The 21,216-nt window shown below is 38.8% G+C and overlaps 1 protein-coding gene across 2 annotated transcripts in view; it reads left to right on the top strand.

Moving 5' to 3' along the window:
- DLC1 (DLC1 Rho GTPase activating protein) overlaps nucleotides 1-21,216 on the top strand; it is a 418,657-nt gene that overhangs the window by 221,392 nt on the left and 176,049 nt on the right. The gene's annotated exons all lie outside the window — the stretch shown is intronic.

Genomic DNA, 21,216 nt, shown 5'->3' with positions numbered 1-21,216 from the left:
CATCTACTGTTATGGCTCAGCTGTCTGTTGAAGGGAAGTGGGTAACTTCAAAAATGAGTGCCTTGGTTTAGTCACTAAAACGTGCCTCCCTGAGTGTATTTGAAAAACAGTGATAGTAATGTGAAGTCTCTCATTCTAAAACTAAATTAAAGGACATCTTGCAAATGTTGTCAGGATACAAGGCAGCCCCTAGCAAACAGATCATTATCATTTGCCAAAAATGGCATTTTTATCTTCCCTCTATCTTGAAAATCCCACTTGCTTCATTAGACGCAACAATAATATCACTCCCCGAATGAATGATTTTCCAGGCAGAACTAGTCATTTTTATTCTCTTGTAATTAAACTCCCCTCAATTCTAAAATTCATATGTGTTTTCTCTTGTAGTTTTATTACCTCACTTAGCTGTGTGTCTTTATCTCTAGGCAATGAACTTTTTGAGGTCAGGAACACTGTCTTTGGCTGCCCTGCAATTAATATAGTTATTAACATATAATAAGGGACCTGTAAATATACGTTACTCAAAATGTTACAATTATGAAGATGCTTTGGCTATGATCTTAACGACTGGAGTTAAGATGGTTCTGAACTTTCTATTTAGCCTCTGTCTCCCCCTGACTCTCTCTATCACTCCTACTACCCACCATGACTGCCAGGCACGTCAGCTAGGTAATTAATTAATGGTGCTATTTGGGGATCTATCCCATATACACATGTAAAGGGTACCATTGAAAAAGACGCCTTCGAATCTGACTTTGGTTGCATTTCTTAGTCATTTTTCTTAGAATGTTTGTTCTCCTGCCCCAAGGTTATTTGGTTGGCTAGAAAATGTTAAAAATCAAGATAATGAATAACTATAGCCTGAAACACTTGTGAAAGATAGCTTTCAGAAGCGTATAACAGAGTCATGGTCTTTCCAAATTCTGTGTTGTGGCTGTAAGGCAGAAAATGCAAATCAAACGCTTCTTTGTGATAAATTTGGTAGAGGAAAAAAGTCAGGGTTTTCATAATTTCATTCCAACCTCCTTGTAAACACACTCAGTAACAAAGCCCAGACTTGAAGCCTTTTGGTGTTAATTTTCTTCGCTGCTTTCAACCCTTGAGAAGCAAAATGAAGGTAACAACAGAAACAATCTGGAATGGAAGGACGCTTCTACCGTTCCTAATCTAATTATCATTGCTTTGATTCGGAGAATTATCCAGGTGATCTATCCCATGCTAAGCTCTGCTCCAATATCTAGGGATCCAAAGAGATTGGATAAAAAATACACAAATAGGACTATTCTATTTCCGAAGTCTCCTGTGAAAGACTGCCCTATTTTATGTCTCCATTTTAGGGCAGATCAGATGGGTTTTACTGCCATCTTACCCACCACACGGTGAACACCTTGAAAGACAGAAGTTTGTTTCATTCAGCTCTGTATTCCCAGTGCTTGGTGTTATTGTGCATGCTTGATAGTTGGTAAATGAATGAATAAGTGAAGTATTTTAAAAATCAGCAAATGTTATACGCTATGTGAATCGTACTCCCCAAGCCACATGTAGAATCTTAAAATTCTATTCGAAGTGAAACTCTTCTGTAAGTGTAAAGACCCCCAGTTGTTTTATAGGGTTCAGCAAGATCTTAAAATTGTCACTTTCTCACCAGGTTGGGCTTGGACCAACATTCCAATTTCTTTATTCTCTTTTCAGGTTCAGAAAATGAATTTTGTCATTTTCATACCCAGGGCTTATAAATACTCACTTTCTTCACTTTTTAAAAAAGTATTATGGTTCCCTGATTGCTTGCTTCTTCATGAGGAAGGAATTTGGGGTATGCCCACACATAACCTCTCTGTTTTTCCAAAACCTAATGTAAACCAATCCAGGAAAAGTTGGCTCTGGTTGACTGAGATGTTGAGAGGAAACACATTAGCTTTCAGGTATCAAGGAATTCAAGAAAATATAAGTAAGCGATTCTTAAATGTGAAAGATCTTATACTCACAGGATTTTTAATATATAGATAATTTTCTATATGTTTCTTAGTTTTCTGTTGGTATTAGAGTTATTGCTAAGTAGGCGAGACATATCTAGTATATTACCGGAACCAATAAAATGTATTTTCTTTCTTCCCAATTATATTTTCAGACAACACAGATATATGATCATTTCTCTTTTAACAAGTTCCAAGTCAAATGTCCCCCACACACACATAGACGATGGCATTTCACTGGGATTTTTGTTATCACATTTGGTTTTCCCTAGGATGTATTTCTGTTCTGAAATATTTTCCACCTCAGGCTGTGAGGTTCTTGAAGGCAGAAACATCCCACTCCATCTTTGTCACCCCACACCTTCTGTGGTGTCTTGCACAGAGCACGCACTCGAGACAGTGTTTGGAATCAGTCTGTTTGTTTGGCATACCAGTCAACGCATGCAGGCGGTCAACTCATCTCCCCTCTGTCAAGGGCCAGGACTCCACGCACCATCTAACAAGCTTGAAATGTTTTCTTCCAAAAAGCCTCATGCACATTTTGGTCTCCCTGTTATGTCTTGGAAAGAAAGGCCATCAGCAGTGGGAAGAGGGGGCTGGGAACTGCCAATCTAGGCCAATGAGACAGTTTTGCAAATCAACATTTAAATTGCCGTTGACCTTCAATCACTGAAAAATGAATTTGCCGTTTCCCTGAGGAAAGACAGTTTATAAAAAAGGCCCCACCTTGGATCAGTTTTATTCAGAAAGAATAAATGGACTTCCATTTAGTTCGGAAGCCTATCTGACCATTTCTTAGGTGCTTTCAATTTTTCACTTGTATAGAATTTCCAGCACTGGGTTTGCAGCTTAGTGACTGTTATTAAGAATGTGGATAGAGTATATACACAAAATGTACCCACAGGATACCTGGAGATGATTACAGTTTCTTTGTAGAGGTGATTTTACTTCAGAAAGTTACATATAACAAGGTATTACTTGACCTGTCTGAGTATCAACTGACCTGCAATTCTGCCGGCAGGACCATGCTTCTCTGCTTGGCCTTTCATTAGCTCAAAGCACTTTGATTCATTTCTTTATAGGCCAGAGTTGGAGATTAATATCTCTTCCGAATATATCCAGAAGCATCTTTATTATAGAATTAAGATGTAATTTTGAGATGTGGTTTATGTTCATAGGAAATCCTAAACCATTATTAACAACCATGACAAATTAACTAATGCCCCAGAAAAGGCTAGTACCCATTTTTTTGTTGTGTTCATGATGTACCAAAAACTAATCTGGCCATTTCAGGAGAAGGGTAGATCATTTAATAAGCTATTTTGTCTTCGCTGTTGTAATCATGTAGAGAAATCCCCAGAAAGTTCTTAAAATGCAGCTTAAGCAAAATGGTTGTCAAAGTACCTTTACCACTTAGAATACTAGGGTAATATTTCCTTTTTTTTTTTTTGTTGGGGATTCATTGAGGGTACAAAAAACCAGGTTAGATTGATTGCATTTGTTAGGTAAAGGCCCTCTTATAATTGTGTCCCACCCCCAAAGGTGTGTCACACACCGTAATCCCCCAAATCCCCTCCTTCCCTCTCTCTGCTCTCCCCTTGCCCCACCCCCACTGTGTACTAGATCATTAATTGTCTTCATATCAGAATTGAATACATAGGATTCTTACTTCTCAATTCTTGCAGCGCTTTACTAAGAACACTGTGTTCCACTTCCATCCAGGTTAATACAAAGGATGTAAAGTCTCTATCTTTTTAATGGCTGAATGGTATTCATGGTGTACATATACCATAGCTTGTTAATCCATTCTTGGGCTGGTGCGCATAATATTTCTGTTTTTAAAATTTCCCAACCAGGCCAGACACAGTGGCTCATGACTATAATCCTAGTACTCTGGAAAACCGAGGCAGGAGGATTGCTTGAGGTCAGGAGATTGAGATCAGCCCAAGAAAGAGCAAGATCCCATCTCTACAAAAAAATAGAAAAATTAACTAGGTATGGTGGTGTGTGCTTGTTTTCCCAGCTGCTTGGAAGGCTGAGGCAGAAGGATCACTTGAATTTGAGGTTGCAGTGAGCTATGACAATGCCACTGCAATCCAGCCTGGGCAACAGAGAGGCTTTGTTCCAAAAAAAAAAAAAAAAAAAAAAATTCCGTCATTAAGCTTCTCCGGAAAACACATTCCTGTGACTCACATCTGCTAATGTTATAAACTGCTTCTTAATATAAATGTTAAATCACTTTCTTTCCAATGGTTTTAAGGAAGCCAGGCAACAAAACATAATGGTGGTGTTAACCGTTTCTTTAATTTTCCCACATCTTTAAGTCTATGATCTTCTTAAATACATTATATTTATCTAATATAAATTATATTAGATATAATAATATAAATTATACATATAAATCTGATGTAGATGTATAAATGTAATATAATATAATGTTTTCCATATTGTGCTGTGATTTTTCAGACATTTTCCCTGCCTCTGAACTGCCAGCTTCTTAACAGGTGTTTGAGTTAATGTTTGCCGAATGAATGATTGAATAGATAATAAGAACAAGCATTTATTCTGTACCTGCACTTTCCTGAGCACTTTATAGACACGAGCGCACTTATTCCTCTTGTACCCTGCCAGGCACATCACAGAGGTGAAGCACCTGAGACTCAGGCAGTTTTCCTGAGATACCCAAAACCTGCACTGTACCCAGGCAGGATTCAGAGCCAGCAATGCAGACTGCTATGCACACTCTCAGCCACGATGCTGTAGGCAGTGGTTAAATGCTAAGACCCTCAGGCTCAGGCTGATGAACAAATTTTTTCCACAGCTGGCCTTAATCTTCCCTTCCAGCCTTATCTGCCATCCTCTTCCCACAGGCACCTTCCGCTGTAGCCATGGTAACAACCTCCCTTTTCTCCTGAATTTGCTTCTGCAGAACTTGACCTTCACGCCTCCTGTTTCCCTTCCAGAAATCATCTCCCTTGTCCCCCAAGGACTCATTTGGGTCCCGTTTCACCGTGATGTCTTCTGTGATAACTACTGCATTCATTTTGTGCTTCCTCAAATGATACAAGTACCACGTGTTTGTCATGGTTATACGTGGACTCTCCTTACCCTTTGAGTGTTTTATTTGCCTTAGCCTTGCCTCCCACCAGTTTTTTGAGCATCGTTAGAAAACCACTTAGCACAGGAGAGTGCACCTAAAAGTGGTGTATGGCATAAAGAAATGGGCTTTAGGTTTTTAGAAAAGTTTTAAATTCTCAGCAAAATTAAGTGAAGAGTGTAGTTCAGAGTATGTGGCAATCTGGTAAAGGCAAAACCCTGGAGACAGGAAAATATCAGGGGTGGCCAGTGGTTCGCAGGGAGGAGTAGGGGGAGAACAGAGGATTTTTAGGTCAGTGAAGCTACTGGATATGTCACTATCATGCCCAGCATGGGGCCTTCTCAGACCGGCATCTTTCACCTGGCAATCTGCATTTCAGGTTTTTTCCATGTCTTTCTGTACCTTGAGCATTTTGTTTTACTACTGAATAATATTCCATTGTATTGATTTACCACAGTTAAAGGCACTTATTTAATACATTATTGAACATCAAAACTTTTTTAAGAAAGACTCACAGATCACAAAATACATTCCGTATTCCCCTCAAATTGGTTCTTACCCCTCTGCTTTAGGCAACAGTAACTCTCTCGTCTTAGCCGTTGATTATAACTATTGAATTGTGTTCCCTTGGAATTTCTTCAAATTTTCAAAAGAAAAATAGTACTACTGAATATATTATCGAGAGAGATACTTTGTTGGGTACTCAACAGTACAGTGCTGAGAAAAGAGCTGGTGCTTTCTCTACATAATCTGTCCTTCTCACTAAGCCACGTGGACCATAAATCTGGCCCCGAACCCAATGCCTTCCTCAGCCCTCTGTACCCTTCATTGCCATCTACCCCACCCCCAAATATACTCATCAAAGGAGGACCAAAATTAGTAAAACTGTGCTAATTCATATAATTTATACAAAGTACATATTCCTGTCCTTATGCCTTTGCTCTTTAAATGTTCTGTCTCAAAAATTGTTGTCTGTTGCCTTTTTCTCCCTCTCTCATGGATTAGCATGGATGCCATGTTTCTGCATGAAGCCTCCTCTAACTGACCCACTCTGTGATTACGCCCCCCTCGTCGACTCAGATATATGACCGTCAGCCCCTGAGAAGATCAGCTTGTGTGCCTTGTGAGTCCCTATCCTAACCCTTGGCCAGAGTCACGTGGACTGGGGTGAATGGGGTACAGTGCTAGATACACCTGACCCAAGATTCAATACTCGAGAATGTACTGGTGGACTAGTGGCCAATGTCTGTCTTTCTCTCTCTCCTCTTTCTCTCATTTTGTGATGAGCCAGCAGAGGGGCTTAGTCAATCTGCAGCATGTGCTTTGCCCTAAAGTTCACTACACTGGGAGATGAAGTAACAGGGAAACCATTCTTTCTGCAAAGAAGTGCAGGATAATGGAGCAATAGGGACCAAGACAGAGAGATTAGAGACAAGGTAAACTACAGAAAGAGAGGGGAGAGCACCTGTTACTACCCCGGATGACTCCCTAGGGATGTCAGCTCCAGTTCCCAAGAGTCCCCGTCCCAAAACTACAGAATATCTTTGGTTCCTTTCACCTCAACTCCTCTCTTCGTTGGACCTAATATGACTGAGTTCCATGCGCTCTAAATTCCTATTGAATTTAAAATTCAGTGTAGTAACAAGGCTCAGCACCCATAGCTCAGTGGTTATGGCACCGGCCACATGCACCGGGGCTGATGGGTTCAAACCCAGCCAGGGCCTGCTAAACAACAATGACAATAATAACAAAAAAATAGCCAGGCCTTGTGGCAGTTGCCTATAGTCCCAGCTACTTGGGAAGCTGAGGTGAGAGAATCACTTAAATCCAAGAGTTTGAGGCTGCTGTGAGGTGTGACGCCACAGCACTCTACCAAGGACACTCTACCATAGTGAGATTCTGGCTAAAAAAAAAAAAAAAAAATTAGTATCAAAAACTATCTGTTATTTAACTTTATTTAATGTCTTACATTATTCTCTTTTTCCACTGTGACACCGTCTCTTTAGGCTACAAAACTATACGATAACTTCAAGTCGTTACATTCCAACCCGGATAACATGTTCTGCCCCATCTCTTTGGGCCTCACTCATCCAAATCAGTAACCATCTTGTCTTGCATTTACGAGATTCTTGGATTTTCTTTCTTTCTTTGAGTAAATGAACTACTCCTTTTTAAAATCACTTAACTTCAGAACTTGCCATATGACTTTTAATTTCCATTGTAATTTGGTTTAGTCAACAATTTGAAATTTATAATAGGCTTTATTCATATTCTCTCATTCTACTTAAATGCCATCAGTACAATATTAAATGGTAATATCTAATACTATAAATCTATAAGAGAAAAGATGACAAGTAAACAAATAAAATAAAATATTTTTGTTTGCCTAAGGAGAATATAAATAAACAAAAAGTCAAGGAGAGACACAGTTGATATATTTTAAAAAATAAAGAATCTTCAAGAGAAAAAAAAATAGAGTTCCAGACTTAACCTGAATTCTATGACTTAGCATTTTTTAATTAAAACAATTTACATGGAGGGGAATGTCCATAATTTTTTCAAATATTTTTATTTCTAAAGCTTCTGCTGGCTGCATTCCAGTAGCAAGGATGAGGACAGTAGCATCCAAACCAAAAATTGGTCCTCAAAGGGAGAGATAAGGCTTTTCTTATTTTATAACTTAAAGTGGGTAACTGGCTTATTATATCAAGAAAACTTTCACTGGTTTGTGATACTTCTGAGCACTGGATTTTAGGGTATTAAAGAAAAGGAAAGAGTCATCTTGGTCGAATGCATGACCCTGACTCTGAGATGGTCCACATCACTCTGCGACTAATCAGAAGCCATTCTCCCAGATGGTCCATGACAACAGAACACAAATAAACAGTGACCCCTCATCCTCATGTGCAGGCTGCACCCTGACCTTTCAGTGGTGTAGACAAGAGGACTGTGGGATAGAGACCGCCAAAATGTCTTTCTAAATGAGATAGTCTAACACCCATATGAATACTTTCAACCATCCCCAAAGCATAAACAACCACAGATCACATACATCAAGACATTTTCCAGAGGGAAACAAATTACAAAATTTCAGCAAAGTAAGTTTAGTTAGATTACAGATGGAAGTTAGAAAGAAGCCCCCATTGTACTTTTGGATTTCTTGGTAGGACCTGAGGGAGCCAAGCTCACAGCACTGACCCATAGAAAGAATTCCACATCTGGAAAACCTTTGCTCCGTCGGTGGTAACCGGTCAGCCTCTCATTCTGTCTCTGCCATTGCCCATGACTTCAGCTTACCTTGCTTTTGTTTTCCTTTAGTAAAAATATTTAATCCTTGGTCATTTCAGGTTTGATTTCATTTGGTTTGGTTTTTAATAGGAAAGAGAACAAAGGAATATCTTACACTTTTGTGATCCTGCTTTATTTATATTATATATATTTTTTTTTTTTTTTTTTTGAGACAGAGTCTCACTATTTCTCCCTGGATAGACTACTGTGGCGTCACAGCTCACAGCCACCTCAAACTCTTGGGCTTAAGTGATTCTCTTGCCTCAGCCTCCCAGGGAGCTGGGACTACAGGCCCCTGCTACAACACCCGGCTATTTTTTGGTTGCAGATGTCATTGTTGTTTGGCAGGCCTGGGCCGGGTTCGAACACGCTAGCTCCCATATATGTGGCTGGTGCCATAGCCACTGAGCTACAGGCACCAAGCCTATTATATTTCTTTAAGTATCCACACAAATGATATAGTAATGAATATGAATACCCAATAAACTCTATGGAATTATATTTTATAAATACCTTAGGAAGACAGTGCTTTGGTTTTCTTTGTAAGGGATTTGATATTGAGCTTTCCCTTCCAATTCAAGTGTTTTATTTTGTTTGTCCCAAATAATAGAAGTTAGTATCATGGAACACATAGAAATAAATCTGTATAGTAGTATCATAGTACTCATTGAAATAATATGCATGTGTATAATAGAAGAAAAATGTTTATAATTCAATCCTTATTTCACTGAACCCCCTGTAAGCCTTAAGTTAGTTGCATGGCATTGATGTTTGAATGCTCTTTTCCTTCTGTCTTTACACCTTCTCTTGGGAATTTCACCTAACTCAAGATACATCGGCATTGTCTCCATCTTGAACAAACTACACATCTCATCTCCGACTGTCTTCTCAGCTCTATTGCAGGAATGCATTCTCCATGTTGTACCCTTTCCACCTCAATGTCTTTGCTAATGCTATTACCTTTTCCCAAAACTTCCTTTCATACCATCTCTGAATTTCCATATTTTCCTTCCCTTTGAAGATTTCCGGTATCACCACTATTCAGAAATCAGCACTTTCTCCCCTAACTCTCAAATATTATGTCTTAATGTCTTATAAGATTTGTATTCTTTTATGCCCTTGATTATTATTAATTTTCTAGAATTTTTTTCGTTGTTTTTTTTTTTGAGACAAAGTCTCACTTTGTCACCCTCTGTAGAGTGCTGTCGCATCATAACTCACAGAAACCTCAAACTCTTGGACTCAAGCAATTCTCTTGCCTCAGCCTCCCAAGTAGCTGGGACTACAGGCACCCTCCACAACACCCAGCTATTTTTTGAGACGTGGTCTCACTCTGGCTCAGGCGGGTCTTGAACCTGTGAGCTCAGGCAATCCACCTGCCTCAGTTTCCCAGAGTGCTAGGATTACAAGCATGAGCAACCGCACCCAGCCTTAGAATTCTTGTTTAAAAATTCATATTCCTGGATGCCTCCAGGCCTACTGAATCAGAATCTCTTAGGCTCAAGAACCATAAACTTTAATATGGCTTAATAAACTTTAATAACTCTCTAAAGAATTTTAATCGGTGCTAAAACTTGGTAATCACTGGTTAATGTCAGTAGAATTTTCCCATTTATTCTCCTTCCACATGCATAAAATTTCAGTTGATACTTCTAATTTCGTATTGCAAAACAAAATCCTCAGACCTAAGACAAATTATAATGATACTGAATGACTACTAAAAGATTGTATTTTATATAACCAAAAATATTCTGCAGGCAGCTCCTGTGGCTCAGTGAGTAGGGCGCTGGCCCCATATACTGAGGGTGGCGGGTTCAAACCCGGCCCTGGACAAACCACAACAACAACAAAAAAAAAATAGCCAGGTGTTGTGGTGGGTGCCTGTACTCCCAGCTACTCAGGAGGCTGAGGCAGGAGAATCGCCTAAGCCCAAGAGCTGGAGGTTGCTGTGAGCTGTGACAGCACAGCACTCTACCAAGATAGACAAAATGAGACTCTGTTTCTAAAAAAAAAAAAAAAATTCTGAATATATGTACATTTTTGCCATACAGTTCATTAGACTTATAAAACTGTTGAAGACACTGCATACACACCGTATAGTCAAGGTGAGAGAAAAGACACATAAATATGAAGAGTTTGCTGAACAAGCAAAGTAATCAACAATAGGTTGTGAGTCTGGATTATGCAAACTTGCCATTCACCAGCCTCCTTGTTATCCAACCTCTCAAAGACAACAATCTCTTAAAGTCGTGAAAATAATCCCATAAGTAGACGTGGTTGGGAGAGAAAAAGATGACAGGGACTTTGTAATGGGAAGGTGATTGTCACTCTGCTCCACCACTCACGTTCAATAAGGAGACGTTTATTGGAACCAAGTTCTTATTTTATATAAACATTTCTGTACGACCTTTCACTCCCCTTCTCCTCTGCCGGGACTACACTTTACTCCCATCTTGGAACACCCCAGGGAGTATGCAAAGCATCCACACAACAGAGTTCTGCTCTCTCCGTGATGGAAAGTATTTGGGGGTGAAGGAGTTGCAGACCTCCACCAAGCAGCACTCCAGGCAGCAAGATGACCCAGGGGCTGAATGTCTTAGAGAAACAGAAGAGGTCATGGGAAGGAAGACATTCAGAGACGGAAGTGAAAGAATGACACACACAAACATCACTTAATTTGCAATTTTGCAATCCTGGAAAGAGCCCAAGTGACATTGCAAAATCACTTCATCTGTTGCTGAAAACTGATATAAATGGTGCAATACTTTAATAAGGCCACCTGTGATCCGGACTCTAGGGTAATCCAAGTCCCGCCAAATGTCAACACACCCGGGTCTCTTCCCTACTCTCTTTCTCTCCCTGTCTTCTACCCCTTCAGCAATAAGGGGTAAAAGGGACAGGGGACAAGTGATGCTGGTAGGTGCTGCCGTTCCTGCCTCTCCTGTTCAGCTGTCTCAGGATTTCCTCATTCCAGATTCTGAGATCACATCCTTCACGTGTGCGGAGAGCCCGCTGAAGGGCAATAGCTAAGCGATAAGATACTCCAGGTACTCTGGACATTTCTGAGGGCGAGGACACCTGGGTTGGGGTCATCCAGAGAGGATCTGGGCAACAGGAAAGCCTGGAAAAACTGGAAAGTTAAGTTTGAGACATCCCTCAGCAAGGAAAACAGTGTTGGCAAAATTAGAACTGTGGGACTACATGAGGCAGGGTGAAGAGACTGGGTGATGAGACTATTGGGCCCAGCCAGGTGGAGCCCAGGGACTGCATTTGGAAGGAGAGAAGACTGGAAAAATGGGTTGTGACTGGACTCCAATAGGTCTTGGAGAGCACTTCTAATTTTTTTTTTTATACTAAGAATACTAAATCGTGTTAAATTAATCAGTGGTATTATCCATCCACAAAGATCTAGGCATCCTTACTCTTAACTCTTCATGTTAAGTGAAGGAAGTAAAGTTAATAAAGGAAGAGGCAGAAATAGATCTTTTTAAATGATAAACTACAATACCAGAAGCCCTTTAGATAACAACTACAATCACTATTGGCAAAGAATTTTTAATAGGAATCTATCACAGGGGATTAAGTGATGAAATTAGAAAAAAAGTTGCAAGATTTTGAGTTATGCTTTTTCTTTTAGTGATATGGCTTTTAAAAATTGAGTTCTATTTTATAACAGTTCAACCATCTCTCGTGATAATAAATTCTGAGTGGCACTATTATACAGAAACATTACACATAAATTTAAAAAACTAAAAAAATTGTGTCTAAAGACCCCCAGTTCTCCAACTGATTTCAGAGCAAATTCTCCTCCTAAAAAAATGCTGACCATTTCCTAAAAAATGGCTGGACAAAAAATAAATTCTTCTTTAGAATAATCATATTTTACATTTTAATGGAAAAATTGCTGGCTCTATTTCTTGCCACCATCTATCCTTTGTTTTTCCTAGAATATTTAAGTTTTCAATGTTCTTACATCACTGACTATCTAATCTTAGTGCCCTATGTGAAGGAAATTCCAAAGGCAAAAATACTTGCATATCCTTTTAAATTTCCAATAAAAATATTAATACTAAGGCTAGGTACGGTGGTTCACACCTATAATCCTAGCACTCTGGGAGGCTGAGGTGTGTGGATTGCCTGAGTTCAGGATTTTGAGATCAACCTGAGCATGAGTGAAATCCCCTCTCTAAAAAAAAAACAAAACGAAACAAAACAAACAAACAATATAAAAAAATAACCTGGCATTGTATAGTCCCAGCTACTTGGGAGGCTGAGGCAAGAGAATTGCTTGAGCCCCAGGAGTTTGAAGTTGCTGTGAGCTATGATGCCATAGCACTCTACCGAGGGCAACAAAGTGAGACCCCATCTCAAAAAAAAAAAAAAAGAAAAGAAAAGAAAAGAAAAGAAAAAAGAAAGAAAATGAATACTCAGTATGTTACTTTTCTGTGGAAATAATAAACAATGAGAAATGTGCAAATACCAACAATTATATAATTCAGAGGCTAATTAAAAACTTCACAGAACAGTGTTCGACCCTTTCCATCTAGAGCTACTCTAAATGTTTTTACGTATATTTCAGAACAGAGCATCCCAAACTATTTCTGGTGATTAATTATTTTAACCGATACCATTTGAAAACATAATGAAAACTGATCACTAGAAAAATACAACTAGGAAAAAAATACGAAAAATAGAAGCTGAAGGTTTTTTTTTTAATTATTAGACTCAATAGACATAAAATTACTCTGTCAAACTGCCAAAAGACGTTTCTAAATGCTTGCTGTAGATTCCTCTACCTGTCTAGACTCTGGCTGGCCATTGGCCACACTGTTGGAATAGTTTCAGAGCCCAAGAGGCCCAGCCAATAAGGACGGTGAGGGAAAGTTAGGACTAGAACTTCTCAAGTAGTTGGAGAGATTGGGGAAGCAGTGCAGGCACTAGATTTCTTTGATTGCCTCCAAGTTTCTGAAGTCTATGGAGAATTTTCCTCTCCCTACGAAAGAGGGAATTTGCCCAAAAGAAGCGTTTGCTAAAACTCTCCTCTGCCCTTTGCCATCTGCATTTGTTCTCCAGGTTTTTGTGAGCTCAGCCTTCACCTCAGATGCCCTGGTTCCCAGGAAGTTTGCAGACTGCCATTCCCTGTACAGTTTCAACTCCTGCAAACAAATGGTGATATTCCACTTCCCATGATTGGATTTTTCCTTCCCTCAAACATTTTTTTTTTCCTTTCTTCTCCTGACTTCTCCTTTCTCAGCATTTGTATGCCAATCAAAAGAGTAAACGTTTCACTTTTTCCTACTTTATTTCTATTTTTTTCCCTATTTTAAAATAGTTGAGATTGTTGGCTTTGACAGAGAGACTGTGAAATGTGTGCATTCTTTTACTGCTAATGTCAGCAAAATGCCTAGTCACTTAAATAACTATTTTTTCAGGTACCAGTGTTCCTTGAAAAGAAATATATGGCCATACAAATAACATATCCTAATATAATAATGCAGTAAAACAACTATTATTACTGAGTCGAAATGTTTTTATTCTTTTATACTGCATGAATCGATACTAATAATTATTCAATATGGAATGATCTTTCATGATACCATTCAAATACATTTTATTACTAATAATATCTACCGTGCCTCATAATAGTATAACTTGATTCCATGAACACAGCCCTGGGTATGTTCTTTTAACACACTCCAAGTCAGTGATCATTCCAGAAATAGCAATTTCCTCCCTGGTGATAGAGTACCTTCTCCTTACCCCTCCGTGAGAGCATATTTATGAGTTTTAGAGATTTGGGCTTCTGACAATTTGCTTTTGTTAGAGAACTTTCAGTGACATCAAAGTTTGAACACCAAGCTTCTATTTCCCAATTCTATCACTTCCATATATCCTGTGAAATGCTTATTCATACAATCAGTCTATTTTTCAATTAGGTGGTTTATACTTTGCTCTTTGATTGGTAGAAGTGCATTAATTTAACATAGGTACTAGCATTCTATCAGTTATTTATGTTGTAAACATTTTCCCTCGCTTGTTATTTTGATTTTTTTATCACCTGCTAAAATTCTCTCATGTACCATGGAGTTAATATTACCCTACCCTCACCCCATCTCAACCCCTAGCAAGCACTGAGTTGGCCTCTGTTGCTATAGTTTTGCTATTTGTAGAATTATCTGTAAGTGGAAAAAAGTGCTACTAATATTCTTATACAAGTATTTGTAAAAATACACATTATTCTTTCTCGGAGTGGAATTCATTGGTAAAGGCATATTTAACTTTATAAGAAACTTCCAAATTGTTTCCAAATTGGTTAAACCATTTTACATTCCCTTCAGCCACATCTAAGAACTTCAGCCATTTTGTGTCACCACCAACACTTATTGTGGTCATTCTTTTAATTTTAGTATGTAATGATTTCTCCATGTGGCTTTAATTTGCATTTCTGTAACAATCAATGAGGTTGGGCATCTTTGTGTTTTTATTGGTCATTCCTGTATCTTTTTCTGTGAAATGTCACTTCAGACCCTTTGACCTTTTATTAAAATGTGGCTGGAAGAAGAAAATCACAAAATTTCTACAAGTCTTAGATTTTTACTACCACCTTGAGGTCCATGGTCCATTTAGAGTTCATGTTTGTTTTAGGTGTAAGGTAAAAGTTGAAGTTTCTTTTTTTCCATATGGTTATCCAATGACCCCCACACCATTTGCTGGAAAAGATTATCCTTCCCCATGGAGTGACTTTGATACCTTTATTAAATAAACCTTGACTTGACCGTTTACTATGGATGTATTTCTAGAATCTTTATTGTGTTCCATTGGTCTGTGTTTCTATTCTTAAATTAGTACCACCCTGTCTTGATTACACTAGCTTTATGGTAAATCCTTCAGCATTATTCTTCTTTTCTAAAGAGTTTGGTTCTTTTAGTTCTTTTATATTTTCACATAAATTTTAGAATCAACTTGTCAAACAAACCCCAATAAATAAACAATAAATAAAAAGCTGCTAGAATTTTGACTGGCTTTGTGTTGAATCTATAGATTAGTTGTGGGAGAATTAACATCCTAGTAACATTAAGTTTTAAAATCCATGAACATGGTGCATCTTCTCTGTTTATTTGGTATTTTTTTTTTTAATTTCTCTCAGTAATGTTTTGCAGTTTCAGGCATACAAATATTAAATCTATCTCTCAATATTTCAAATTTTTGATCATGTTTATTCTTTTCTTGTTTTTAATACTACGTTTTCATTACTAGTTTGTGGACAGATGATTGATTTCTGTATATTGATTGTCAATCCTATGACCTTGCTAACCTCACTCTTTATTTCTAGTTAATATGTCTAGAGGTTAAGCAATTTTATAGATCTGTTCAAAGAACCCACTTTTGTTCTTCTAAATTGTTTGTTTTCAATTTTAGTGGTGTCTGCTTTGATCTTTATTATTTCTTTTCCTCTGCTGTCGGGTCCAGAGCAGTCTGTATTCTAGGACTAATGTCGTTTCACTGCTGAGGCAGGACTCTTCTGGGGATTCTACCCAATGCCCCATATTTCATGAGATCTCTTAACATTGGCTGGTAGGAACACAGACGAATGCCAGTCCCCTGAGTCCAGGAAGGGACTGTATGCTGATTTCCAGCACTTATTTACTTCTTTCCAGACTTGAAGAGTTCCTTTTTTTTTTGAGACAGAGTCTCAAGCTGTCGCCCTGGGTACAGTGCCATGGCATCACGGCTCACAGCAACCTCAAACTCTAGGGCTTAAGTGATTCTCTTGTCTCAACCTCCCAAGTAGCTGGGACTACAAGCACACGCCACAACGCTCAGCTATTGTTTTGTTGTTGTTGTTGCCATTGTGGTCTATCAAGCATTAATATATACCTAATAGATGACATATATCAACTTGAACCCTTTGATGGAGAACATTTAACAGATTTGATCACAACGGAGATTCTCCACCAATTTCAGTGTAATTCTTAGGATCCAAATGCAGAAACAGATAACGAGATCAAATTACCACTTGCCAGAGCAAATGTGTTAAAGATCATCATATTAAATAAACATTTGAAAATGAAAACAGGCCAGCAATCCTAGCACTCTGGGAGGCCAAGGCTGGAGGATCACTTGAGCTCAGGAGTTCGAGACCAGCCTGAGCAAAGGGAGAAATAGAAAAATTAGCCAGGCGTGGTGATGGGCAACTATAGTCCCAGATACACTGGAGGCTAAGGCAGCGAGATTGCTTGAGTCCAGAAGTTTGAGGTTGCTGTGAGCTAGGCTGATGCCATGGAATTCTAGTCCAGGCAACAGAGTGAGACTCAGTCAAGAAAGAAAGAGAAAGAAAGAAAGAGAGAGAGAAAGAAAGAGAAAATGCAAATAGTCACTAGCTGCAAGTTAGAGTAACAAAGGCTTCATTCTAGGAATTCTCCTCACTGGGGGCTATCTGATGACCCACACAATGGAGAACTTTTGTAGCATTAGAACCCTTTTTACTAGGTACTACTACCATCCACTCAGCCTGCTGTCACATTAAAGGGGCTAGATTGCTCATACCACTTAACCAAATGAGGTGGGGTTTTTTGTTCGTTTTTGTTTTTTATTAAATCATAACTGTATACATTAATGCAATCATGGGGTACAATGTGCTGATTTTATACACAATTTGAAATCTTTTCATCAAACTGGTTAACACAGGTTTCACAGCATTTTCTGAGTAATTGTGTTAAGCCATTTATAGCCTACATTTAGTAAATTTCACATGTACCCTTGTAAGATGCACGGTAGGTGTGGTCCCACCAATTACCCTACCTCCACCCATCCTCCCCCCTTCCCTTCCCTCCCTCTCCCCCTCCCCATATTCTTGTGCTACAATTGGGTTATAGCTTTCATATGAAAGCTATAAATTAGTTTCGTAGTAGGGCTGAGTACATTGGATACTTTTTCTTCCATTCTTGAGATACTTTACTAAGAAGAATATGTTCCAGCTCCATCCATGTAAACATGAAAGAGGTAAAGTCTCCATCTTTCTTTAAGGCTGCATAATATTCCATTGTGTACATATACCAAAATTTATTAATCCATTCGTGGGTCGATGGTCACTTGGGCTTCTTCCATCTCTAGCAATAATTCCCTTCCTGTGCCAAAGAGTCAAATCTAACTTCTGATTTCCCATCATGATTCACGTTATTTTGAAAAAAATCTACCAGCACTTTAGGGAGTCCTAAATATTCTAACTGATCCCCCCAAAAAGGCCTCACTGAGTTGCATTAGTAAATGAGAGTGGCCATGAGATCAAAGCAGATTCATGCTACACCGGCTTGGAAAAGGAGTCTCTAACATTAAATCAAAGAAATTTAAAACTTTGTTTGTGGTTAAAAAGACAAAATTTGTAAATTAGACAAAATTGGATAAAATATATAACACATTAACAAAGTAGGTCAGCTTTTCTTAGATAGAACACATTAGGAAGCTATTTGAACCAGAATCTATAGCTTAATATACAGACTAGAATCTCTGTTGTTTGGGTATCTGGAAGAGTTTGCATAGCTTCCCCTGCCAATGGCTGAAACTAACCTTTTATCATGACAATAAGAAATTGCAAAGCAATCAAAGCATAAAACCATCATTCTCATTTGTCTTATAAATCCCAGTGGGATCCTGAGAAACCAATGGACTCTTGTATTCCCACCTTCCCTACCTGCCAAGCTGAGATAACACTAATTACCACAAATTGTTCTCACTCTGTCACACACACACACACACACACACACATCCACACACACCTGGATTATTCTACATTTGTGGAAATACAACTTCAGGACTTATTTTATAAACAGTTGATTCTAAAAAGCACTTTTTTGTGCATACATTCTAATGGCCTAAAAGAAAGCAAAAAGAAAAAAAAAAGGATAACTTCAAACTGGCTGTGTATTAGAATAGTTTTTATACCATTCATACCCATGACATGGCCAAGATTCATCCATAATGAGTTGAAATATTCTTACCATGAAGTTTGGGGATATAATGAGTTTGTTTGAAAGGGAAGGCTAAGTTGCCAGCCTGCCCTGAGCTATGGTTAAAGTCCACCTTGATCAAAAACATTTACCTGAACTTCCTCTCCCAAAATAGATGGCAAATAAAATGTACATATATACTGTGAAATTTCCTTAAAAACAAAATAAACCATACAACCTCTTAGATGTGTTAGGTCTGAGGATCATTCTACCTAATGAAAAAGGTACTAAGGATAAGTTTTTCTAGTATCTGCTGAGAGGAGCTACACTGAAGAATTGAAATTAGTGTCCTAGAGAGGGACACAGAGACGGAGAGCTGTAGACCACTTTGGAGAACAGATGTGAGCGCCCTATGGTTACAATTCTCTGGGTTCATTCATTGCCCTGCAATTTTTACAGCTGGGATCACCTAAAATTCATCTGTAGACTCAGGCTTCTTCCACATCCGGTTGGCCAGTTGGTTAATTTATTTGGCTAGAGTTAAGGAGGATTAGGCCCTATCTTAGTATCAACTGAGCCTAGATAACACTATTGGGTCACTGTCATGGCTGTCATTGTTAATGTTAAGACCGGTCAAGTTGATTGGGACGCAAATGCGCTGTGGAGGCAGACAGCAGTGAGCATGGATCTGACCTGACCTTTCTCAGATATCTAACCTTCAGTTTCTTTATCTCGGAAGAGGAGATAATCATATCTTTTTTGGCCAGCTCTCTGATGAATCACGGGTTTATATACAACTCTAGAAGCATTCGTGCTGCATCATAGATAATAAATGCTATTTTTCCCTTTACTGTTCCCTCGCTGTGTTTAGGAATGGCAAAGCTTCCTACCATTATAATTCGTCTCTTTGCAGGACTTACACGTTCACCCATTCATATTTATGCTGGGAACACTCTATGTCCCTAAGTTTGTCATAGATCTAGCTTGGAAAATCAGGTGTGGTCAGTGCCTAGGAGGAGTTAGGAATCCAGGCTACGTCTTCCTCTGTGCTTCCATAAAACTTGGAACATGCTTCTGTCTTGAAATCTGTCTCATTATTTTGAAATTATTTGTGGTCCACGTGATGTTTTCACCTGGAAGACAGACTTGATGTATTCTTTATCCTCAAGTTCCTCATGCCTAGAACAGTGTTAGCTTTTAGCCTCCTTCTCATGCTATAGGTGCTTCAGGCTGTTTCTCTGCAAAAGGAGTCCAGATGGCCTTGTCCTGTGTCTCCTGATCTAGGATGACATGAGTCAATGTGGTCCAAGGTGTCCAGACCTCTTTGAAGGTGAGACACATATACACAGGTGCACGCGGACACACACACACACACACACACAGACAAGCACTACAGACCTTGGGTGCTTAGTTTTAAAATGCAACCAGGTATTAGGCAATCAATTTTTTGAAATATTTTAATAGGGAATTTTCATTTGGAATTGGTTCTCATGGGCACAGAGATCTACATACTTCAGCCGTTAGTATTTATTCCCGCCTACTGAGTATTTAGCACAGTGATAAGGCAAAGAAGTGGATACCTACCAAGAAGTACGTTCTTTTCTTTTTAAATTTGATTCCATTTATTATTCTTTTTTTTTTAATTTTTTTGGCCGGGTTTGAACCCGCCACCTCCCGTATATGGGGCTGGCACCCTACTCCTTTGAGCCCTATTATTCTTTTTTTATTGTTTGGGATTCATTGAGGGTACAAAGAATTAGGTTACAGTTGTTAGGTAAAGTCCCTCTTGTAATTGTGTCCTGCCCCCAAGAGGTGTGCCATGTGCTGTGACCCTCCCCATCCCCAACCCCCTCCCGCCTCCTCAAGAAGCACATTCTTAATAAGGAAGACTCGTGAGCTTTCGCTGTTTGGGAATAATACAATTTAGGACATATGAGTTGTTAATAAGCAGTGCTACTTACTAGAGTTCGTGAAAACTCATGAGCACAATTTCACTCTTCTCCCAATTATTCTTTGTATAATTAAGCTGTCAAAGACACACGGCAGGGAGGATGCGTGTTGTAGAAGTGCAAAGACTCAGGAGATCAGTGTAGGCTGAGAATGAATTCATGTATAAAAATAATTACAGTAATAATTAGCATCTGCGTGGTGCCTTGCAATTTACAAGGTGCTTTTACAGCCCTACCTCATCCTGCCAAGGTTATGAACTGGGCCTTGGATACTATCTTATACCAATATTAAGGTCTCCTGCCAAACCTAGAAAATTATAGGATGCAATTTGGGGACAGTGAGAAAGGAGAAGATTAATAATGCATTAAAAGACAGAAAATCTGCCAAATTCATTGGCATAGACTTAGATTTATTTGGCACTTTAGAAACTCAAGAACATATCTTGTATAAGAAGCACTTGGTCCATATTTTGATTCCCCCATGCTTAGCACTTTTAAAAAATTCTTTGGAGATGAGTTTTTGATGTGCAGTTTTAATGATGAAGTTCACTTACTTGAAACTAAAAGATTCACAAACCAGAGGGTATTTCAACCTTATTTCAAGGCAAAACCGAGAATGCCTTAATTATGAATGACTAATTAGAATGACTAATGACTTGCTGAATGCAAGTAGAAGGGGAATGCAGAAAATGTGAGGGGCTGATCAATATTTTATTTGAAACCCAGGGATCCATGTCTTCAAAAGAATCTAGAATGATCTGTAGGATGTTCATTCCAGACATTTCTTTCTTCCCACAACCACAATGAAAGGTGGAACTTTCAGTCTCATCCACAGCCTAATCTAAACCGACAAGTTAATAAGATACAAACAAGTTAATGAGATGCAAATGTTAAGGAGACTTAACCTTGAATGCTGGAGACAAGGCTACCTCCTGCCGTGCCTTTCAACATGAGGGGGTTAC

Source organism: Nycticebus coucang, chromosome 24 (genome assembly GCF_027406575.1).
Source record: "Nycticebus coucang isolate mNycCou1 chromosome 24, mNycCou1.pri, whole genome shotgun sequence".
Lineage (NCBI taxonomy): Eukaryota > Metazoa > Chordata > Mammalia > Primates > Lorisidae > Nycticebus > Nycticebus coucang.
This window is presented reverse-complemented; position numbering and strand designations above follow the sequence as displayed.